Here is a 25,103-nt window from a genome sequence, read left to right on the forward strand (position 1 = left end):
TGAACTCTGCCAGGCTTGGTGCTGTGACCGCCTTCCTGCGGAGCCTGTTCCAGTGCCCGGCCACCCTCTGGGGGAAGAGCTTTATCCCAAAATCCAACCAAAATGTCCCCTGACACAGCTTCAGGCTGTTTCCTCAGGTCCTGACACTGGTCACCTGAGAGATCAGTGTCTGCCCTTCTGATTCCCCTCCCAAAGAAGACCTGCACTGCTGGGAGGTCTCCCCTCAGTCTCCTCCAGGATAAAAGAAGCCAAATGACCTCAGCCCGTCTTGGCTTCCCCTCGAGGCCCTTCCCCATCTCCACTGTTGATGAAGAAGCTCAACTGATAATGAAGAATCTCGACTGACGCACGGCAGCAGCCGTCTGTATCCCCCCATGTGGAAAAAGCCATAAGCCAACAATTGGGGAAAGCCAAGGCAAGTAGATGTGATGACTGCATGCTAAAGTTCTCCCTCAGTACCCTTCCAGCTACAGTGGCCACCCAGCTCTGCAGGTATCTGGAACCTGGTACATTTGTGTGGTTGGTAATACCCAGTTCCTCTCTCTGCTTGTCTAGTCTGTCTCAGACCCTTCCGAAGTTTGCATCCTCAGCTTTTGATTGACCAACTCACAGGTCAGCTGCCTGTTGCAGAAAGAACCTCCTGAGGTGTTTTCCCTTGAGCACAGTTCTAGCAGTTTGCTCTGATTGCCTCTAATGCTTTTAGTGCTGCTTCACCCCAAACTATAAATAGCTGTAACACTGCAAAATGTGCTTCTAGTTCCAAACAGAAGATCCAGCAAATAATTTCTGAAATTGAGACTCAACAGCGAAACATTGTGCAATGTGATTGCTATTCCGTTAATATTTAGAACAACCCCAAAATCTGCAGAGTGTGAAGGACAAGACTCCTAGCTGAATGTTTCAAACACCAGCCAACTTTCCCAAGGTTCACATCTAGATGAGAGAGATTTAATTTCTGCACAGCAGATTTTGTTGCCTTCATGTTTGCTGCCCAGAAGTGCATCAGTGAAGGGAATGTGTCAAAAACATACATATCTCTGAGATACCAAGAGGAACCACTTGTGAGGATAAACTATGATATTCCTGCAAACAATCAACCAGACTGTGTGCTAGGGGTGTTACCAGAGGCAGACTCAAGGGACTGGGAACACTTCCACTTAGCAGTGTGAATGGGAACTGTCAGTGCAGGGAGCTCCAAGTGCCAGCACTGAGACAACCAGGGAAGAAATCTCCTCTTCTTGCCCCTGAAGTGGCTTCAGTGCTGCTGAAATGCTGCTAGACTCCTCAAAAGCTCTTCTTCGCTTCTCTGTGTGTTCATTAGATATAGCAGCAGCAACAGACTGTAAGAGCTCCAGCACATCAGACTCTGCATTTTGGCAGTACATCATCCAAGCCTGCCCCACCTGTGAGCTGGGCACGCCACTGGCTTCCTGGTTAACTTGAAGAGAAGTTGGTGTTCAGCTCTGTGAAGTCTGTTATTATTTATCTCCCATGTGTCTCAGATTCCTGGTCTTTTCAGGTCTCAATTGCTCCTTTGCATTTCTTCAGATCCTCAGAGCTTTTCATCAGCAAAAGGTGTGCTCAGGGATCCCTGAGCTGTCCTTTCCTCTCTTCTTTGCAACCTTGTTGCAAACAAAATCTTTTGAGCTGTCCATGAACTAATTTCTACCGCAACCACACAATCTCATCATGACTGCCCTCCTCCCTTTACTGGGCCCCATTGCTCTGCCTGGCCTAATTTAAAAATTAAAACATTCGAGGCCATAATTGTTGCAGACTGCGTCACACGGCACCTGGTACAGCAAGTCCCTATCTTGCCACAGCTTGTAAATGGTTCCAGAATAGGGAAATTATCTCATCAAGGGCAGATGAGGTCATGTGCATTTTAAAATCGTAGTAATGTGTTATTAGCAAGCGTGGCAATTAAGTAAGTGTCTTGTAGCTAGGGTGAGATCTCTTACCACCAACGGTAACAGTGAATGCTGGGATTATCACAGATGTTATGATTTCCCTGCAGTTCTGAGATCTAATTAGACGCAAATGTATAACCAGACTTTTTTTCAATCAAAAGAAATTATTTGTACTTGTATGTCTGTCCATCCCTCCTTTCCTTTCTCAGGAAGAAGAATGAAGTCATTGCTGCAGAAGTTTTGCGTGTAGTTACTTTCTTCAAAATTATGATTGCTTTTTGAAATCAACTTCCTTATGTTTTCCCAGCTGAAGTTACACTCCCCAATGAATCTTGCTTTGTTACTGTTTCTAGTTCTTCCTCTGGACATTGTTGTCATAAATACAAAAAATAGCTTAGTGATAGAAAAGCTGCAGTAGAAAAAGGAGAGGAAAATTCCAAATTCTGTGCTGTTCTCAAGCTATTAAACATGAGTGATGTTTCCCAGTTGGTATCTCAAAATCCACAAAAGGAAATGCCAGGTTCACAAATGCTTAGCTAGAATCAAAGCCCTAAAACCTGTTGCAGCAAACCAGATCTAAATTGTGCAGCTGACAGTGTGTTCTGCTATCATAGGCAGCAAACTTCATCAGCAAAGTACTTTTTTTATTGGAGAGTTCTGCTGAATTAAGGAGAAAAAATACAGTGCAGCGAGCACACTGCAGTAGCTTCCATACTTTATGAGATTATCTGTCTTCCTGAACAACAAAAGTTGTTGATTTTTTTTTGCTCCCTGCAGAGCAAGAGTTAATTTTCGCTGGCTACTCAGACCCCAGCCACTAGTCTAAGTTCACCTGCTGTTGAATAGGAAAGTAATAAATGGCTGATACTCCAGTCACTACAGCTTGCCAGCTGTTTTATACCTGCCTGTTTGCTGTAGTTTCCCTGTTCAGAGAGCAATACTGTAGTTATATTTGCTGTCTAGATAAACTGTGTTTGCTTCTTCTCTTCTTGTTCTGCATTTTTTGCGTTTTGTATTTATTGCTAGAGAATGGGTCAAGCTGAAAGTTAGTGTGTAGCAAATCCACATGGGCTTTATTTTAAATGAAAAGGTTTAGATCTGTTAAACCATTTTGTCAGTTATGCAACTGACAAAAAAAAAAAAATCATCTCAGACCTGATTTTTGGGGCTAAGCTCTAAAGATAAGGAAAAAAAAGCTTTTCATTTACCTTATGACATTTGGAAAGAATTCAGTACTGAATATAAACAAAGCAGTTGATTGATATTATGATACTGGGAGACAGCTCTCAGATTTGTTTGGCTGTAAAATAATAGGCTACTGAAATGTCTTTCACTGGTATTTCTGATCAATTTCTTTATTAATAAAATGTAATATTTGCAAAACCACTAGGGGACAACATGATCTCTTTCACAACCCTGTGTGGTGTTTTACGTGTGTACAGGACACATTTGAATGACATCTTGAAATGCACCATTGTCTGGAGTGGATTGCAGCCTACAGTCAGTGCACTAGCTAAAAAACACCACAGACATGCACTGAAATGTACAGGAAAGCAGCCTGCCATCCTCTCCTTTATACATGAACTATAATGTTGCTTTTAACACTCAAAAATGTTCAAAATAATTTAAATGTTGGGGAATGGATAGGATTTCTGCACCTGTAGGACAGCAAGATGGAAAGGGCAGGAGCTCCCACCAAACAAGCAGCCAAACTTTGGGTTGCAGGTTGGAACATCCTCTTTCCAGTGTCCCAGTCTTGTCCTTTCCTAAAGATTGATGATATCTGGAAGTGGCAGTGGTCTGGCAATTTGAGGCATTAATCAGTGGCTTAATTTTAATTGCCTCTTGCAGCAGAGCCCCTCCAACTGTCCTGTCCAGCCCACCACTGTGCCACTGAAGTCCCTGTACTGAGCCTTTCCTTTTGGCATGCTCAGGAACTCTCTGCAGCCATTTTAGCTTTCCTCCCTGCACAGCATGACCACTTGGGTAGGCTTCAGCCTTTGTGCCTTAATTCTCCACACACAAAATGGGGGTGGTGGTAATTCTTTAAGGACAGAGGTATCAAAGGGTGTCCTGATTATAAATACATTAGGGATGATGAGATGCATGGACACTGTCACTGCATAACCATTTAAATTGCACAAAGAGATCTGCCAGCTTTTAGATTACAAATGTGTGTTCAAAAGGCTAGAGAGGCAAGAGGGACCCTTTCATCTCAGGGAAAAAACCCTATACATGAGAGCAGCTTCCATGGGAACGGATCTTTCAATTACAGCTGCTCTGCAGAAGAGCCTTTCAACTGCTCATGGCAGAGTTGATAGAAGTGAACCCATTTCTCATACAATTATCTCGACCATCCCAAATATGGCATTTCTTGTTCATGTTGAGGCAGTTTGTCCTTGAGCAACACAGTAGGATTATACTGATGTTACACCCAGAGCTACACACATGTATTGTGGGTCCTTGTCTGTCCAAGCAGAGAGCAGCAAAGCCAGCAAAACAGGGTCTGTGTGAAGTAGAGGCCCTAAAACGGATAATTTCCTGGCATCTAACCAAGCATGCTGGACTGATACTGTCTGCCAGTGATCCCTCACCTAGCCAGCATGCACAGTGGCACTATTGCTGCTTTCTCAGAAGTAGGTATCACAGCACCACAGAATCACGAAATCAATTATGTTGGAAAAGAACTCTGAGATCATCAAGTCCAGCCTACGGCCTAACAACACCATGCCAACCAGATCATGGCACAAAGAGCTTTGTCAAGTCTTTCCTGAAACACCTCCAAAGACAGTTATTCCCCCACCTCCCTGGGAAGCCCATTCCAGAATTTAATCTCCTTTTCTGTGAAGAAATTTGCCCAAATGTCCAGCCTAAACCTCTCCTCAAAGAGTTTGAGACTATGTCCTCTCATCCTGTCCCTGGTTGTAGGGAGACTGCCCCCCCACCTGCTACACCCTCCTTTCAGGTCACTATCAGAGCCATATCACTCTTATCAGAGAGATAAGGTCACCCTGAGCCTCCTTTTCTCTAGGCTTAACACCCCTAGCTCCCCCATCCACTCCTCCTTGCCTTTCCCATCTTCAGCTGGACTCACTCCCACAGCTCAATATTCCTCCCAAACATTGAGAGACCCAGAATGGGACAGAAGGTGTGTTCTCACCTGTGCCAAATACAGAGCCACAATCACTTCCCTGATCCTGGTGGACACACCATTTCTGTTCTAGCATAAACGCGACTTTTCAAGTTCCCTGAAAGTCTCTGCCTTAGGCTGAAAGGATTATTCTGATCAGCAGAAATACTGTACTTTGAACAGCATTTATTCCTGGCTGCTTTTACCTTAACTACCCCCTCCTCAACATGCACCTTGCTGTCTGGTAGTCCAGTAGTGATATGGGACACAGGACTGAGGAGACCCCTGGGATCAGAGCCCCTGTTCCTACAGGCACACTGCCCCTTTTACCAAGCTCTTTCTCCTTTGCAAACATTTTGGATATTTGCTATGGCACTTTGCAGGAGCTGTTCCAACATCCCTACATACTTACATTGTTCATCATTCTGCCAGTTTCACCTTCCATTTAAAACAGTGTTTCAATCTTTCTAATGTTTAGACATGAGACAGCAACTCCATATTCTAATTTTGCTTTTTCAGATTTTAAAAAAGGCATTTTTCCCAAGAATTCTAGAGATTCCTGTTTCTGACTGCATTATTTCTGTTTTGCACCTTTTCAGGTGGAATTAGGACTTCTTAATTATAAGCATGTATTGTGCATGACTGGTCACATTGGATAAAATCAATATTGCTGTCCTTGGTGCCACAGATCAGCTACACAGATCTATAAAGTCCTGTGAGATGGTCACCTTCTGATTCTACAGGAACAGGTGACAATATTCTGCTCTTCCATGCTCCTCTTTGATTGGATTAATGTCTAAATTGAGCCATGGCTTCCCTCCTAGAAGGGAATCAATAAATATTTTATTTTAAGTAAATCAGATATTTTCCCTTTCCAAGAGGAGCCACTTGTAACTTGGCAGGATGTGAAAGCCCCTTACCCCACCTAGGCTTGTTTCCTGCCTTACAGCTGTGTCTTCAGTTATTGTTCTGTTCACATGCAGAAATTTGAGCAGTACAGAAGGTTATTCTTCAGTAGAGGAGCCTAGGGGAATAGCTTTTCTCTTGCTTTTGTAGTTTTTATTCTTTGAAGATGAACATTTGTCAGACATAAAAGAAGAGCTATTTGTCAAAGTTGAAATTGTTGGCAAGCACAGCAGAAGCAATTGGTTCTCAGGGAGAAGCACCGTGAGATCACAAAGGGTTCTTCAGCCTGCTTGACTGGCATCACCATCCCACCACCACAGTCAAAAGCCACCGAGTCTGTCAACCTCTAGGAAAGAGGATCACAGGCATTAAAGTTACCCTTCAGGAATATTAGATATCTTTCACTTTGCTGTGGGGCAACTGGCATAGACTGTTCTCTCTGGAGTGATATTTTTATTGTAATGTACCAGCTACCTGAGAGCAGGAGAGCTTTCTACATTAAAACAAAAACTGCCTTGGTAAGATGCATAAAAATACAGGAGGGTATTTAACTGTATTTTTGTGTAACATGGTTTTCATCAGAGAATTTTTATAGTTCTTTTGTAAAATTACTTTCTGGAGGAATAAAGTACATAGCAGAGAAAGGCCAACCTCACACAGAGGAGCCCCCAGCCCTCTGGAAGAGGCCAAGTGACTGACACTTCCTATGCACACAGGGTGTTTAACCTTCCAGCTAAACTTTTCCATAGTGCTGGAGTTCAAGCAGTGTGCATGTATACCATGCCTTTCTGTTACCTGAAGAAAAAGGGGAAAGCAGGCAGGCACTCCCTCCTCCAAGCTTCTGGAGCTGCAATAATGGAGTAAAAGCCCTGTTGTGACACTTTTTGCCACCAGCCTCCTCAAAGGGGTGTACAGGAGGCAAGCATTTTGCAGTTCTGTTCTGCCCAGCTCACCAGGAGTCTCTCTACTTCTCATTTTCACTCCCCTTTTTGTCTCTGTTTTCAAAGGATTTAGAAAAATCGTCTTCAAAAGAATTTTAAATGCAAAAGTAAGAGAAGCTTATCCATTTCATTAAATGCCTATGCAATGTCTAGCACTGTGCTACTGATTACTGCAGCGTAAGACAAGCAATAACAAGCAATTAAGAAATACTTCACTGTCTGTATTGTAATTTTTTTTCCCATTACTCCCTCTAAGATCCTTTTTTCAACAACAAAAAATAAGAATTAAGGACTCTTCAGATTTTACATACTTGTGTCCACAATACAGTGTGCCTGGCAGCTGTGGGGCATGGTTCCCTTAATAACAGAGCAAACTGCAGGTGAAGACAAGTCACAAAACATGCAGCATTACAGCCTGGGAGTCGTTTTATAGACCATAACTCTTTATTACTATGTTTCTGAACTTCACCTTCTATCTGTGATGACAGGTCTGAGAGGGTGAGTCTTGAAAGAAAACTGAAATAAAGGATCCTCTTGAAATGTTCCCTCAGAAACACTATGAACAGCATGGGTGTCATTTGGGGACTGTTTCACATCTTGAATGAAATAAGTTGATAAAAAGCAAATACAAAACCAAAATTCAAAACTATAGCTAACAATCCCAAATTTCTTGTGTTTCTTGGTTTCTTGGGCTGGATATTATAATTTTATGTTGCAATAAGAACAGACATCATCCATTGATACTTTGAGCCTCTTCTGAGACATGAGGATAAAAAGAAATAAAATGTAATTAAAAAATTTTAAAAAGAGGGAAAATGCTGCTCTTCCAACTTTCTTCTTTATCATAAAACAACAAACAAGGTCAATAAGCCTTTGCTATATGCTCATGGAAATCCAGCCCAGCTGGTTACATAAAGTTGCTTAGGAAAATCAGCAAAGGTTGGAGGGAAACAGCCTGGGACAGATAGGGTGTTTAAACATTGGCACTGTGATAAGGGGTCTGCAAGGATCCTGCCACAATCGTGGTTTGCCCTGTCAGGAAGCTGTGAAAGCTGAAGGGTGAGCAGTCCCTGATCACTGAATTATAAGTGTGGGGTGATGGGGTAGCCCCGAGCCTCACTGCAATGCCTCTGCAGTACACCATGACAATACAGCCCTCCCTCAAAAACCTGAGAGACTTGTCCTAATCTGAACCCACTCAAAGGGAAGCAGAAGGGGCCACTGATACCCTCAACTCCCATCTCCACTCTGAAAATCACTTGATTGATTCCAGGGCTGTCATTTCCCTCTCTGCTTCTCTTCCTCAACTCTTCCCATCTGCCTGAGAAGGGCTCAGCTGAAGCTTCTCTCAGAGCCTACAGTCAGAGCATGGATGCAAGAAACGCCTTTAACTGGCTTGAGTTTGCCAGGTCTTGGCTTGTGCAAGAAGCTAGTGATTCTCACTGAGGAAAGGGACACACATGAAAGTAAAACAATCCTGGAGGAAAAGGCAGCAACACAGTAATGCCATTAAGATAAGGTCAGGTGCCACAGAGGTAAGCAGTGTGGTGTAGGAGGGATTGGAGAGCTGCTCAGGTCTAGCCTCCCATCACCTATGGGAAACAAACTTTCCCAGTCTGCTGAGATGTCATTCCCTCTTGCCATCTGTGAAGTTTCTCAAATCTGGGCACTGAAGCCACACAGTCTGTACTGACAGTGACATCCATCAATATAATTTGATGGGATCATGACAGGGATACCTAGCAGAAGGTTAAGCCAGGGTCCACCATCTGAACCAAAAGCTGCCCCTACCAGTTAATTGTTGGGGTGTCTAACAGCTGCTGGAAGGCAGAGGTGGCTGTCTAATTTCTAGAAGTACAAGGCTCTGAAGAAGCCTACCTGCAATACAATTTGCTTAGCCTAGAGTGGTTTTTGGCAGTACCAGGCATGCTTTCTGTCCCTCTACAATTTCTACTAAGTATACAGAGCCAAGATCTCAAGTGTGTGCACTCACCAGAGACCCTAAAACACTTTCCTTAGGGTACTGCTCTTAGTCTCAGCATCCTGGCCAAATTCCAGTTGGGTAATTAGACTGTGATTAGGTAACTATTTGCATATGCCATTACTCTTCCCTAGGGAGCCTGTCTCTAAATTATTTGATGGTTTTAGGATTTCTAGTCATTATGAAGACTATTTCCATTGCCAGTGGGAGACTAAATGCTGCCAGAGTTTGGAGAATCAACAGAGTTAGTGGAATGAACAGAGAGCAGCCCTGCCCAGAAGGGCTTGGGGGTGCTGTGGGTGAGAGGCTGGACATGCCCCAGCCATGGCACTGACAGCCCAGAGAGCCAAACGTGTCCTGGGCTGCATCCAGAGCCCCGTGGGCAGCAGGGCAGGGAGGGGATTCTGCCCCTCTGCTCTGCTCTGCTGAGACCACCTGGAGCACTGCACCAGAGCTGGGGTCCCTGCACAGGAGGGACAGGGACCTGCTGTAGAGAGCACAGAGGAGAAACACAAGATGATCAGAGGGATGGAGCATCTCTGCTGTGAGGAAAGGCTGAAAGAGCTGGAAGTGTTCAGCCTGGAAAAGAAAAGGCTTAGGAGTGACCTTATTGAGGCCTTCAAGTACCTTAAGGGACCTGACAAGAACAATGGAGAGGTATTTTTTACAAGGGCGTGCAGTGGCAGGACAAAGGGGAATGCTTTTAAATTGAAAGAGGGTGGCTTTAGATTAGATATTAGAAAGAAATTCTTTACTGTGAGGGTGATGAGGCCATGACATAGATTGCCCAGTGAAATTATGGATGCCTCATCCCTGGAAGTGTTCAAGGCCAGGTTAGAGGGTGCTCTGAGCATCCTGGTCTGGTGGAAGGTGTTCCAGCCCATAGCAGTGGGGTTGTGGGGATTCTGTGGTTTTGTGAATGGCTTCACTTTGCACAGCTTTCCTCTAGGATGGTGTTGGCTGTGGATACTGGGTATTGCCTGGGTACTGCCTGTGGTACTGGGAGTTCTCCTGCCATCTCTCTGTTAGGGTGATGCTGATTCAAGCCTGCCCATAAAGCCGAGGTAAGCAGCAAGACCCCCCAGCCAGGAAAAGAAACATAATGTCATTGTCATGCTTAGGAGGTAGGAAAGAAACAGATTGGCAGAGTCATTTACATGTACTAGGGATCATTTTGTGGTTTCCAGATTGAAATTCTTAATGAGACTCGTTATAACTAGCTTGCTTCCAGATGCTGTTTGCTTTCATGTTCAGAACTACATGCATTAACACAGAAAATTCTGCTTGGAAAATGGTTACTTGCAACCACACAAATCTAAAAAAAATCAGCGTCTAAAAGGCAGAAAAATTTTAGTCACGTACCATAATTTTTTCCTGCTTTTTACTCTTAATTGCCAGCCATTTATCTACCATAGAATATCTGCATCATGCAAAAATGTTGATGTCTCACAATGATTTCAGGTAAAACAATTTTTGTTCCTGTCATAGGATTTTTATCCCTTGTTTGCCTCTTCCCATACCCAGCAGTTCCCCTCAAGTCTGCAGCTCTCATCCAGTTAGCTATCACCTCCTGTTCCCATATGGTGACACTGGTGTTGTATTCTGCATCCAGAAGCTCCTTAAAGCCAAGCATTGGCTGACACATCCACAGGGAAAAGCCCAGTTCCTCAGGCTGATGGCAGCAGGCAGCATCCATCACAAGCCTGGCTTAAAAAAAAACAAAAAAAACGAAAAAAACCCCCACTGACATTCTGGCTCTAGGATACCCTACAGAGACAATACAGATGTAGAAGAAAAGCATCCCTATCTAAATACACCTTCCCATTAGTCAGACAAGTTTCTCTAGAGGTCTCCCATCAAACTACTGAGCAGCTCAAGTTTTTTTGTGCAAAGATCTGCTAAGACAACACCAAACAGCAATAAAGGGCATGTTTCCCTGCAGGATCTGGAGGTGTGAGTGGCTGGAGGCATCCAGGAGCCTTGTGGGTTGAACCTAATTTTTTCTTGGGGGTTGCTTGTAATTTGAGGACTTACCAGAAAACTGCCCAGTTCTGGTATCATTTACTGGAAGTTTCTCCCTATGGCCTCACCAATTCCATGCTGGCAGAGTGAATTTTCACAGACCAAAGCATATAACTGCAGGATGCTCTAAAGCCAACCCCATAGACACTAAGTTTTAGTACTAATCCTATCTGTATGTGGGGATGGGGGAGCTGGCATCTGTACTGTGACTCATCTCTCTGTAAGGAAGGGCAGAGCTTTTCTGGTGCTTTAGGTGTGTGTTGGGCCATCAGCCAAACCAGGAGCCCCTCCCAACAGCAAGGAAAGGGGGGCTGTGATGCACTCTGGAGTCTTGGCCAAAAGCCAAGCAAGCAGCACAGCTAGGAGCTGGCAGCTCTGCCACAGAATCAAACCAAGACAAAGGACTTCCCCTCTGCACACAGGGGATTCTCAAAACTTGTCCTTGCACCTTACTCCAAAGCCATCAGCTTTGGATGCTCTCAGCCTCATAATTTCTACATTTTTGAGTGCTTCTCAGGTAGCTTTTGCTGTTTGGCAGGTGTGGGGTATGCCAGTGCCTTGGCCAAGAAGCAAAAGCAGGAGAGCTGGCTTTATCCTGACACTGAGTTTGTGCAAGCCTGTACAATTTTGGATGATACTCTCAGGCATATGTTATGACTTTTGGGGTGTCCTGTGCAGGGCTAAGTGTTGGACTCAATGACCTTTGTGGGTCCCTTCTAACTCTGAATATATTGAGATTCTGTGATTTTGTGAACTGCTCTGTTCCTTGGCAAGGGTCCTGAGAATATTTTCTAGCCCTGTGTTTGTCCTGCTGCAGTTCTATTGCAGTGTTATAGGGTGAGCAGATGCTTTCTCCTCTCTGATTTGTCACCTCTGGGTCATTGACCACAGTTTTCTCCTGAAGACCCTGTTTTCCATCAAATTCAGTGTTTTGTGTCCTCATTGCTCATTCCCTCAGAGTGTCCTTTGAAGGAGGAATGCCCCTAGGCTTCTGTGACATTCCCTCTGGGTCAGTGTTTAGCTTTGCAAATGCAGGTGTCTGCAGTCTGAGTGTCTGTCTCTGAGCTCTTCCCATTGCATCCCTCTTTATAATCCGTGCAAACACTTTTTGATAACAGTTCTCTTCACCCTGAAGAAAATATTCAAACCAGGTTAGATGTCCTGAAAATACCTTTTTTTCTCCATTGAACGTTATGGAAGCCCAGGGTTCTTAGCTCAGAGGAAGACAAATGTCAGATGAGATTAATATAATGCTTTACCTCAGTCTGTGGGCACCACCTCATACAGCATCATACTCACAGATTCCTTTTTGTCCCAGATGAAGATTTCTTTGACCAAAACAAACCTTGATCCTACAATTTTCTCCTCACAGATGAATCCTGTAGCCACAAGTTCAACTCAGCTAGAGCAGAGCTCTTCATATCCATTAAGTCCTTCCATGGTAGAGTACAGAATTATTATCCTGTCAGTTTTTCAGGCCATAACCAATGTGTCAGCTTCAAACCATGTCCTCATGACCCAGGTCTTGCAGAGCCTTACTGCAGAACAGCACTGCACTTTCCCCCTTCCCTCACACAAACTAGTCTGTTCAAAATTCCCATCTGAGCTATGCTGAACTCTGTGGCAAAGGATCTTTTCCCTGCCAAATGTTGGGCCCATCTGGCTGACACAGTCCTAAAGAGAAACCACATGAACCTCCTGTGTTTTTCATCCAGCTCTCCCAGTTCTCCACTGCCTGCCTGTCATCTTTGAGGTTTTCAGCATCCCTCCACACTCCTCTTGCAACACTCCCAAAATGTGACCTGACTGGTTAGCTCAGCTATCAGGCACAGATCAGTGTGGCATTGGCTGACATTTTTCTCAATGGCCCTTGGCGTTACCTCTACCTGCTGCTGTGTTTCAGATCACAACCTCTCAAAGCCACGTTTGTCCTTTCATTGTGAGCTGGCACAACAGCTGCTGAGGCACAGCCCCTCTGGAGTGGGCTGTTGCTGCAATAGCTCAGACCAGGAGGACTCTTTGTCTGATTAAATCTGAATAGGGATTAGTAGTGGAGGAGGAAAGGGCTGTAACATTAATTCATGAACATTATCCTCTTTCCTTCCCTCAACCATTCAGCATTGAAGTGATGCAAGGCCACGTTTATGAGAGCTACATGCACCCCTCTGCTTCCCTGTCTGTTTATTCCAGCTGCAGTGAGCAGAGATGAAAAAGAGCCATCCTTGTTGGGGCAAGAAGCCAGCTCCTGGAAACAGTTTGTCCCTGTGGAGCATGTTTAGAGAGCATAGCCTGGGGTTGGGTACCCAAAAGTAACCTAAAGTATGCCTCCCACTGCAGTGCAGCCACCTGTACCTGGAACAAAAGAGCTATGATCTCTTCCTCCCTTCACCCTTGGGCATTCACACTGGAAAGCTTTGCTGATGAGAATTATGCTGTATGTGCCTTTTGGCCTCCACAACCTGAGGACGGTGAACAAAGGACTCACTCAGTGGCATAAGGTGACATGACCTGTCACCTGAGTGATCATCATTGTGTGGTGACCAGTGACAGAACACAAAGGAATGGCCTTAAGTTGTGTTAGGAGGGGGTTTAGGTTGGATATTAGGAAAAGGTGGTTCACACACAGGGTGGTTGGGCACTGGTACAGGCTCCTCAGGGAAACAGCACCAAGCTTGTCTGAGTTTAAGGAGCATCTGGACAATGCTCCCAGGCACGTAGTGTGACTCTTAGGGATGTCCTGTGCAGGACCAAGAGCTAGACTTGATGAGTTTTGTGGGTCCTTGTGGGTCTCAACTCAGCTTATTCTGTGAATCTATTTTTCATCAGTGCTACATCACATATAGGGTGTAATTTTTTTTCTCTAAACTAAAATCAAACCAGCTCTGCTAGGGGAGCTTTTTATTCAGGCTTTTTTACTTTTCCAGATTAAGTGTGAAAGATATGGAGATAGGTCGTCCAGGCTGGAAATTTCTTCAGAGAGCCCAAAACCACTTCCCAACCATTGCTGTGACTGCCAGCATGGCTGCAGCATCCTCAGCAGTGTAATGCAAATCCCTTGTGTGTGAGGGCTTTAATCAGCCTCCAGGCCCTGTTATGCCTCTCCAGCAGGGATCTGCATCCTGGCAGGTGCTCCTGGGATGGGGGCAGCCGTGGTGCTTGGAGCCAGAGGCCATGGCTCCTGCCTCCCCCTGGCCATGACCTCGTTTCTCGTGCACCCGCCCGCGCTGAGCCGGTGAGACTCATCCGAGAGCCCCGCGCGGGCAGCTGGCAGGGATTTTTGCATCGTTTAATTCTCAATCCTCCCAAGAGCCTGGCGAGGGATTGAGTGCATTCACTGAAATGAAGGACAGGCATGAGGGGCAGAGCCAGGCACTAGGAGCTGAAAAGACACAGTTTGAGAGCGGTTTGTTCCCTTTGGGTGAGAAAAGCTAAGGCAGAAATACCAGCTGGTGTGGGCATTTCTCTGTCCAGCAAACCAGCTGGAGGATGCAGCTCCAATCCTGCCTACATGCAGCACACTGAAACCTTAGGGAGGGTCCCAGCCCAGTGCAGCAGAGGTGATAGGCCATGAGCAGCTGTCATTTGGGGCAGGTATGTTTGTCCTCTCTGCTATGTGCTGCCTCCGAGTGCAGCGATGCCCACACTGTGGTGCTGGGTGTGTTTGCACATCTGAGCACACTAAGCAGTTGTCTGCAGGTGGATGCTCAGACACGATTTTTCTGGATGTTCACAGGCACTCAGGAAGTCTGGCAGCTTGCTGGTGCTGTGCAGCCCACCCTGATAATCCTGGCAGCCCCTCCTTCAGACCATAAAATCACAGAATGGATTGGGCCAGAAGGGACCTGAAAGATCACCTCATTTCAATCCCCTTGCTATGGTCAGGAACACCTTCCATTGGACCCAGTTACTCAAGTCTGACCTGCAGCTCTATGGGCTCCTTCTGACCTCGTTTTCTCTATAAATATTGATGCAGATAAGCTTAAAATTCACAGAAGGGAAAATCAACTGTTCAGAGAGGCATATTTCTGCCATAGTTTCTACAGAAGCTAGGAGCAGCTCCTACTAAAAAAAAAAAAAAAAAAGTTTTTAAGATAAAGGTGCAGCACCTGGAAAGTGGGGCATTCCAAAGACAGGAAGGGTTGGGGGTGCTCAGCTCTTGGTTTTAGGAAGTCAAGGCTCAGATGATGATGAAAACAAGGCATAAATAGGCCTGGCATGAGATTTGACTATAAACCCAAAGGAAATGTTAGTGGGTCTCTGAGAAGGCCTCTAAAAAGATCTATCACATCAACAGTGTTCTCTTGTGTCCCCATTACAGAGGAGCAAACAAAACTGTGAAAGGATGCACATCAAAACAGAGTCAATCCAGCAATGCATGTACAAAAATCAGCTTTGGCTCACCAGAGACATGCATAAACCCCAAAACTGAGCCAGGCACCATCACAGAGATCCCCTGAACAATCTCATGTCAGGAACTTCACAGCTCTTCTTGCTCCTACAAAAATGCACCTGCAGGCCAAGCATGGATGGAGGGATGAAATGGGAATCTGCCATGCCTCCTCACAGTTGTATTATTGAACATATTCACAATGTGAATTTAAGCACAAACCAGCCTCCAACCTGCCATATTCAGAGGGAAGCACTAGGATATGGAAATATAGTGGACACCAAGAGATAAGAACTGGTGGCAAAACAAAGGAGTCCCCACAGCATCCAGACTTTGTAATAAGTCTCTCCATCCCTTTACTGGAGGTTCATGGGCACATCAGGGTGAGAAGTTCATGAACATTCTAAATGCATTGTAACACCCTCACCTTGGACTGGTTATCACAAACTCCAGGGTGTCCCTGCTCTCCCACAAGGGCAAAGAACCCATCATTCCCTTTGGCTGTTCTGGCTGATTTCCCCATGTTTACATTGCTTCTTCTTGCTCAGAAAACCCCTGGTAGCAATTTTGTACTTAGTGTGTTCTCATTCCAAGACTTCTCTAGACCAGGAGCTGAAGGACTGCTGCCCACCAGCATATCCCTTGTCCCCACATCTTCTTCACAGGGGAAAGATACAGCAGAGCCAGGACAGCCAAAATGCACCCCCTGTGTACACATGGGCAGGGCAGCCCCACACAGCAGGACTTGTCCCTGCTGTAATTCTGTGCCCTGTCAGGGTGAGGGCAGCACCCCATGGGGGACACACACCCCAGATTTGGGGGACAGGGCAGGTCATGGCAGGGCCCAGGTTCCCACTTAGAGGTGCTGCTGAGAATAAGCTGGGCTGGGCTGCCACCTTGTGCCAACAGGCAGCATCCTCTGACCAAGCCTGGCATGGGATGTTTCCATATTCATCCAAAGATTTTCCACCACCCTGCATTTTCAGTGACCTAAATGGAGGTATACCCCCAGTATATATCCTGGAATATCCCAGTTTCCAGATGAAGCCCGTAGAGCTCAGCAGCTCTCTGCTGAGCAGGCAAGGGATTTTGTTGTCCCTCCATGAAATCATCTTCACCCACAGCTCAGGGTTCAAAATTCCTGTATCTGTGCAGATCTTGGCCTCGTTGTCCAGCAGGCAAGCCCTCGGTGAAATCCCTGGGAGCTGGAAAAGAGGGTGCAGCATCCCAAGGTGCTGGCACTGTGCGGGGCACAGGATTCCTGCAAGTGCTCTGAGTCACGCAGCTCAGCAGAAAGGCTCTTCCCCAAACGCCGAGCATGGCCAGGGAGAAATGCCAAAATTCCAAAAGGTAGGCGCAGGCAATGAACGAGCAGCCCGGGGCGCTGGTGCAGCCTGCCGTGCTGAGAAGCGCTGCAGGGTGGCCCCAGGCTCTGCCACCTCGCCAAGGTGACGCCAAGGAGACCTTTGCCTCCTGCTATCAGCCCCGGTTTGCACAGTCGGAGGCTGACGGGGAGGTCGGGGACCGCAGAAAGGCTGGGACGGCACTGCCCGTCTCGGGCAGCCCTGGCATGCACCACACCTGGCACAGCCCACACCGGCCGGCTCTTTGGAGCCGCTGCTATCTGGGTGGGTAAACTGAGTTTATCAGCTCCTTCAGGTTTTCTTTTTTTTTTATTATTATTTTATTTCCAAAACAGGCGTGAAAGAAAGGAAGTATTTCTGCAGGAAAGCTCTAGGGGGAGAGCCTTAGGCACGGACAAGGGAACGAGGGAGGGACCCATTCACACACCCAGCGGTGGGGCCAGGCACTTCTCTTCCCAGGGCCCTCCCATGTCACCGGCAACCTCTTCACAGCACGTCCCTGATGCCACCTTAAAGCCACACCCCATCCCACAACTCCCCAGCAGCAGGACAGGGCAGAGAGCCATTAAGTGAAGTCCAGCTGTCCAGGACAGTGAGTTAACCCGAGGGGTGAAGTGGCAGCAGTTGGAGCTCTAGATTTCCAACAGTGAAAAGAGAGCAGGGATTATTTCCCCAGTGCTGAACAGGCACATGCCTAGGTGTTGTTTCAGTCCTGGATACAGGGTGGCAGGGACAGGCAGGGACATCCCCACCTGACCTCCTGCTCAGAGCAGGGTGTAGCCAACACATCATATTTTCTATGGCTTTGTCCTTCAAATCCCCAGGACTGGAGAACCCTTCCCTGGGCTGTACAAAAAATTCTTGCTGAACGTCCTCAGCCTGCTAAGCCATAGCCAGCAGCCCTCATCCCTCAGAACATGGTCTACCAGCAGCTCCAGGACAGATCTTCTGAGTTTTTGCACATAGCCAAGACACCTGTTTAATTCTGGGAGGTCCCTTGTGTGTCTCAGACACAAAGCAACAGTGAAGTCTGGTGGCTATAGCACTGGGTTAATGACGTTCATCAGGCTCCAGATCATTCAGCCTTTGTTCCTTGGTCTCTAAGGCTCACCATGGCCTCTTGGGAGTCACCTCCCAATGCTGATCTCCTCTGCTGAGGTGCTGGGAGACAGCTGATGGGAGAAGCAACTCTGGAACTATGAGTGTAGTGTGGGTATGGGAGGAAAAGAGCAGCCCTGCCTGGCCCTACTACCCAGTATTTGTTGAAGTGATATCAGCTTCATCATTCTCACTTCTTCCTTTCCCATCAAGACTCTGAATTCTGTCAGACACGCCAGTTTGGGGTGAGGCTTCAGTGGGCACTAGGACTCGGTCAGCGTACCGCAGTGACTTCAGCTCTGTTGTGACCCCAAACCATGCTTGGAGCTGTACCAGAAGGGATTACCACAGTGCCAAAAGAGAATGCCACCCCTACCCCCGAGAGGAGTAGGGCTCTTCCAGCAGGAAGCTCTCCAAATTTGATTTCTATCTCCAGTTTTACCGCTGTTTCAGTCAAACAGGTAAACCAAGCACATCATGGAAACAGGTTCCTGCAGCACTGGTTCACACTCCCCCAGGAACATTCACTGGCTCCAGCACAGGACCATGGGAACTACAGTGCATTCTCCCTTTGTGACAGTCTCAGAGAAAGAGAGACAGGCTTTGGCCTCTGTCTAATAAAACCCAGGGAGGACAAGAGTCGGGAAAACCCCCGGAGGCAGCACTGTAGAAGATACAGTCCGTGCTGCAAGCCTAGGACTGGGGCTATGAGAGATACAAAGACCCGAGCTTTTTTTGTGGCAATGCACCATTAAGAATGGAAGTGACACCCAATGCTCCTTAGTACACCTGCCCCATAGGCTTTCTCCAGATGCTCTGCCAGCTGGGATGAGGCCATGAGTCACCACACGGTGCCTGGTCCAGCCCTGCCACTGCTCCACACCCTACCCAACCTGGCACCACTTGCCAGGGGCCCCCAAGCAACGTGACAGCTGATTTCCACCAGCTTCCTCCAAGGTCCTTTTAAAATTCCTTACAACCTCTCCCTGGCAAGACTCCAGTTCACTCCAGGCTCACTTCTGCACATGGGTCCTTTATTGCTTTACCTACCCATGGACTTGGATCAGGTGTGCACAGCACAGCACAGCCTGCGGGCACAGGGAGCATAAAGGTGATACAGGGTAGCATCACCCCTGTGGAGGCACATCCTGCCCCATCAGCTCTGGGGGATGATCTGTGTACTTCTCAAAGGCACTTTTGCGATTGTGAAACCTGCCCACACCAACAAAACGAGTGTGTGCATGGGGATGTCAGTCTTCCATGATGAAAACCATTAAATTAAATTAAAACTGGGGCAGGAGCCTTGCTTGTGTCAGCTTCTCAGCATCCTGGAGCTTGGCACTTGACAGCCTTTCCGGTGGGAGCAGCCAGCCTGGGAAACAGGCTGAACAGCCCCAGCCCGCCGCTGGGCAGGTTGGGGCACCGCTGGCAGCTCCAGGAGGGAGCTAACCCAAGGATGAACTCACCACCACTCAGTCACCTCACCAGGACACGCTTCAAAGGGAAGCCCTGCAGGCAGAAAGGGTGCAGGAAGGACGGAAGGACGTCATTCCACCATGTGCTGCTTGGGACACCTCATCTTCCTCTGGAAACACCCTTCTCCCCAGTCGTTCCAGCAGGCGAGTCTCTGGAAAGTGGCCAGCTGTGGTGCAGAGCAATGCCTAACATGCTTAAACCCCCTGTTTGCATTCACCAGCCCTTGTAAAGCCCTTTTCAAGCCCCCAGAGTGTGGAAGGAATAGATGAAGCCTACTCCTGGTAAGGTCTAGGGTGGGCTCCCCTCTGCAAAAAAGTAGTACAGCTTGTGCAGTAAATCTGCCCCATCCCCAACCCTCCCAAGCCTCTGGAAGTTTTTCCAGATGCTCTCCCAACCACCACAGCTTGTGTTACTGTGCCCATCAAATGGCTGTGGCTGAAGTTCTGCCCCGTGGGAAGAGCAATGGGAGCAGCCTCACCCCATCAGACTGCTAAAAGGGACTTTTATGTCCTGCTTCTTAATCCCGCTTCTGGAGCTAGAACATGTTTCAAAAATCAGGGGAGGTTGCTAAGGGACAGTGTGCTCAGCAGGGACATCACTCACAAACCCTCAGCACTCAAAAGCAGGAGGTAAATAACTTGGGATATTATTAATCCTTCACTGCCCACACAATAAACAGATATGTATTATTCTTGTCAAGGACAAAGGAGCCCATGTTTCCCCTCAGCCAAGGAGCTGAACCAGCAAATTTTTTTGATTCAGCTCCACAGTGGGTTCAGCTTCAACTGAAGTTGTTCCAGTTGAGTTCCTGTTCAGGCCAATAAAGGTTCATTAACCATTTCTTAACTGTGAGCTCATTTCAGCCAGTTCACACCGGAAAACACAGCCTGTCGAGCCAGCTGTGTGATGGGGACTGAGCCTTTTTCAGCGATCCCTGATTTCCATGGCCTCTGGTGCCTTCCTGGTTGGACTTCAGAGCTTCTTGCCAGCTCAGCAGAGATGACATACAAGGTCAAAAGGCAGAAAAGCTAAATTTCGCCCTGGAAGTCTGTAGGAAACTTGCACTGTGAAGGACAAGCAGGCATGTGGGGGAGCTGAGCTTCTGGGGCTCTTCCTGACACCATCTGCACACATGGATTTGAGGCAGCAGCTCCTACATCACCAGGAACACTGGAGGATTGCATGTTCCTGTCATTACACCCAAAAATTAAAATGTTCCGTACATTAAATACCTTTTAGTGTCCCACAAGCTGAATATGGGTTATTTAGCAAGAAATCTCCTAGAGGAGCACTCTGAGGCCCCAGGAGGAGACGAGGTCCTGTGCTGGCAGTGCTCCATGGCCACATAGCTGTCCCCAGGACACTGAGAGGCAGAGAGGCACGTGCAGGGCACGGCTGTCAGGGGTCCGTCTGTCCTGCTCACAGCTATTCCCAGCCAGCACCAGCACAGCTTTATCCATGACAGCACCGCCGAAAATAATGCCCCGGGATGAGCAGCAAGGCGAGGGGAGCGTTGGGACTCAACAGCCGGTGCACTGCAGGTTCACATCCAGCTCACTGCGTGCTAACACAGTCAGAAGACGAGGTCTTGGTTATATTTATCATTTGGCGATACTGGTCCTCACTATTTTTAGAGTGGTGTTGCAGCTGCAGCTCTCTGAGGAGCGAGGTGACTGATCTTTACTGAGTTTCACCCAAAACTGATGAAGCCGAGGCATCTCTCCCCTGACCCGAACGGCTCGCAGTCAGGCTGGTGAGCTGTGGCTGCTTTCCCTCGGGGCAGTGGGTGCTGCCAGTGTCCCCACAGCTGGGTGGCAGTGCCCAGGTGATGGGTGTTTCGGCATCTCTGAGCAGCCACATCCCGGGGGACACACAGTGGGCTGTGGCACAGGCTCGTTCCCAGCCCGGCAGCGTGGGTGGGTGGCAGACCCATCCTGCGGGGTACCGGCACCCCCTGGGCAGTGGGGAACACCAGGGTGACCCCACTCGGGACATGGGACCGCGGGTCTCACCTGCGGGAGGTCAGGGAGGGCACGCGTGGGGCTGGGTGACGGGTGACTGTGGGGTTGGGACATGCTGTGCCCGTGGGTGTGTGCGCGGAGTAGGACACGCCGTGGAGCCGAGGCCACCTATGGCGTGGGACGCGTTAGGGATGAGACGGCTGCCCGTGGCGTGGGACACGTCGTGCCTTGCCGTGCTCGTGGGGAGGGACCCACTGTTCCCGTGGGGCTGTGCCCATGGGTGGGACACGCCGTGCCCGTGAGTGGGACATGCCGTGCCCGTGAGTGGGACATGCCGTGACCGTGGGTGGGACACGCCGTGCCCGAGAGTGGGACATGCCGTGCCCGACAGGCCGTACCCGTGGGTGGGACACGCCGTGCTCGAAGGGCTGTGCCCGAAGGGCCGTGTCCGTGGGTAGGACATGTCCCGCCCGTGGGGCCGTGTCCCACCTCCGCCGAGGGCCCGGGGCTCCCCCTCAGCTCTCAGGGTCGGGGGGCGGCAGTCCCGCCCCAAAGAGGGACAGGCCCCGCCCACCCGCTGTAGCCAACCAATGAGAAGCCGCCCCGCCTGGGCCCGCCCCTTCCCCGCTGTCATCACACTCCCGCACGTGGAGGGGGCGGTTAGTGGGAGGGGTCTGGGCGCGGTATTTCACCTCCTATTGGCTGCGGTGTCCCGCGGGTCGCCCCGCCCCGCGGCCTGCCCCGCCCAGAACACCAATCAGCGCGCGGGAGGCGGGCGCTGGGGGCGTGTCCCCAGCGGCACCCGGAAGGAGCGCAGGAGCCGCGTACAGTCGGGGCCGCGGCGGCAGCGGCGGAGGGGGCGCTGGTGGGTCCGGCGGGGCCGCGGCGGGCAGGGCCGGGGGGCGCGGGGCACGACTGGGCTCCGGCGGGGACGGGCCGCCCGTGCGGCGTGCGATGGGCTTCGTGTGTCCCATCTCTGCCGCCATCCCCCGGTTCCAGAAGGTTCGGGGGGGCCGTTGGGACCGGGGGCCCAGACCGCAGGGGCGAGCGGGAGCTCGGGGAGGCGCGGCCAGGAGGGGCCGTGATCGGGTAGTATGGGGCAGGCCGTAAACGGAATGAGGGACTATGAACGTGGTGGGACCGTGACCGAGTTGGGGGTCTCTGAGCTGGGGGGATCATGAGCGGGATGGGGGGCTGTGAGTTTGGGGCATTGTGACCGCAGTGGGGAGCTGTAGCCGGGGCACTTGGGCCAGCAAGGGACCTGGCAGCGGCGGAGGTTGTGGCAGGAGGTGCCGGGGCGGATGGGGGGTGGGGGGGCCAGGCGGCAGTGTGACCGCAGAGCGACTTTGGGTGGGGGGGTTGCCTTGCCCAGGGGAACTGAGGCTTCGGGAGGGCTGTATCTGGCAGAGGCAAGTGTGGGGGAGGCGGGAGGGACCGGAGCGGGGTGCAGGCTGTGCTGCGGGGTGTCCCCGATCCTGGCTCCCCATTCCCCCGCAGCTCAGGGGGGCTGCGCTGCCGCTGGTCTCGCCCACCAGGGCCACGTCCTCTGCGCTGTGACATGGGCAGGGACAGCCTGTCCGCGGCTCTGCCCGCACGGTGGGCCCTCCTTCTCCTCTTCTTCCTCCCGGGGGCATCAGCTCCAGCCCAGCTGGGACGCGGTGGGTTGTCCCCGGGCCGGCCCGCGTCGGTGCCCGGTTCCCCCGGGGCAGCGGGGTCGCGGCTCGGGCGGCACCTGCCCCCGGGGGTCCGTCCCCCGGCCCCGGCGTGGGGCTGCGGGGTGGGCGCCGGGGCGGATGTGAACCCCGGCATCCGCCGCCCTCTGGTGACAGCCAGCCGCGGGCGGAAGGGCCCGTCGGGGGCAGTCACCCACCCGAAATCAGCAGCTGCCGACCTAGAGAGGTTTGCAGGCGTTTTGCGGGTTTGGTACAGGAATCACGCAGGCGGCGTGCGCTCGGCAGCCCGGGTGTCATGTTTGGGAAGGTGGCCTGTTAGGGAAGGCAGAGGGAATGGCTGCGGGGTGGGTGCTGGGGCGGTGGGCTCTCTCACAGCCCGCCCGTGAACATGATCCGTCAGTACGAGGGGCTGACACCTCCGGGGTTCCCACACTCCTTTTATTATTTTTCTTTGAAAGAAGGAGTGTGGAATTTGCAGCTGCTGTGGAAAGTGTATGGTAGAGGAATGTTGTGCTCTAAATTTAAAATTTAAAAGTCATTTCCACTCATTGCCTTTTTTAAAACATCAGACCAGCAGAGATCTGCTTACAGATCTACCCTCTCCCTGGATCGTGTCTGTTGGCATCAGCAAAGAGGGGAAGTTGGGAAATTGTGGAGAGCTTGCAGACTTGAACCCTGACACAAAGCAGTGTCTCAGCAAGCTTGGTAACACGAGGAGGTGAACAAGGTCCGGCAGGTGACACAGGAGAAAACTCACAACGTGATAGTGCCGGAGTTAGTTTTGTCAGGGCTGGGCTTTAGGTCGAGGACTGGGAGGATGAAGTCATGCTGTAAAGCCTCGTCAGGGCCTCGTTTCACAGCAGCGATTCCCATGGTGCGGGTCTCGGCGTGAGCGAGCGGCGGGGCCCTGGCGGGGGCTCTGCGTGTCCCAGCATCGCTGGGCACTGTGCGCGTCCCGGCGCGCTGCCCTGCCCTGGCCGGCACCGCGGGCAGTTGGCAGCGCGGAGAGGTTCGGATGGGGTGGTTCCGAGGCACGCTGCCGCCGCAGTGTTTGTTGCCAGGGAGTCAACGCTTGCCCTGGGCTGACCTCCAGCCCCAGCTCCCATAACATTTAGCCATATCACTGGATTCCTGCTGACTCTGGTGGGGCCTGCACATGGAGCCTGGGGTGATGGGACAGCAGAGCCTGCTGTCACTGCATCTGTACAGCTGTGGCCCTTGGTGCGCTGGGCTTGTGGACCAAGGTCCAGACACAGTAGGAGCAGTGCTGGGGCAGTTTCAGCTGTACCACTTGCCCACCTTGTTTCTGTTCCCCATGTGAGAGGTTTTTTATGCACTGAAAGAAGGAAAGCTGGTGAGGTCTGCACTTTGGGAACTCTGCCTTTCAGAGGCACAGCTTGCTGAGGAGCTCTGTTGCTTCCCTGCTTTTGCAGCAGGTTGTGCAGAGAAGCTCTCTGTGCTCTATTTTTCATGTCTGCCCTCTCCAAAAGTGGCCTTTAGGGAATTATAGGTGATTTAAATTTTACTGGTAGGGCTGCTCTTTCACTCCTGTTGGCTTACTCCAAATTGGATGAAGGCCGCAGCCTACACCCTCCCTCAGCTGGTGCTGTGCTTTCTCAAACCCTCTGCCCTCAGCTCTCTTCTCTCTCTGAGAATGCAGAGCAAGAGGAGGAAGCTCCCTCCCTATGTTCAAGGGACCCTGAGGGAAGAGAAGCACATCTTTGTCCTTGGTCTTCCTCCTTCCTGGCACATTTCTGCCCAACTGTGCTGAGTAGCAGAGGCCAGAGATACTCAAACTTTGCTCTTTGAGTCTGAGGGTGATTGAAGGAGATGGTTATTGATCTGAGTCTTCAAGGTCAAAGACTCTTGGCTCTTCCCAAGTCCTTTACATGTTCGTACTGCTCTGGGCCTGCCCATGTTTGTCTTCTGCTAGATCTGGTTGGCACCATCGTGTGCTGTGTGGAAATGCACCATGCCTGGGGGCCTGGACACTTCCTGATGCAGGACAAGAAAACCTGCTGTTCGTAGGTATGTGACCACAGACGTGAAAGGAGAAAGCAAAGCCATATGGTTAGAAAAGTGGTGTCCTCAGCATGCTGTCAATGGAGCTGTAATCAAATTATCAGAGGCTTTGGTAGCTGGAGGAATTAATGAGTCGGGTTTGAAACAGGACAGGTGTGAAGAGCAGCATGGGAGAAATCCTGAAAGGAGATATTTGTATGCTGGCAGATGGTTTCTTGCAGGTTACTTAGTG

General features: G+C 49.7%; 1 protein-coding gene across 5 annotated transcripts in view; it reads left to right on the forward strand.

Moving 5' to 3' along the window:
- The first annotated feature begins 21,934 nt into the window (after positions 1-21,934).
- Positions 21,935-25,103, forward strand: part of ATOSB (atos homolog B) — a 38,757-nt gene continuing 35,588 nt past the window's right edge. For 2 of the 5 annotated variants that reach the window (XM_079330542.1, XM_079330540.1), the window contains exon 1: positions 21,959-22,041. The gene's annotated coding sequence lies outside the window, so the exon portion shown is untranslated. Of the gene's footprint in view, positions 22,042-22,156; positions 22,179-25,103 lie in introns of those variants that run through there. The other 3 variants (XM_079330538.1, XM_079330543.1, XM_079330546.1) reach the window with 3 other exon arrangements.

Source organism: Erithacus rubecula, assembly GCF_903797595.1.
Source record: "Erithacus rubecula genome assembly, chromosome: Z".
NCBI lineage: Eukaryota > Metazoa > Chordata > Aves > Passeriformes > Muscicapidae > Erithacus > Erithacus rubecula.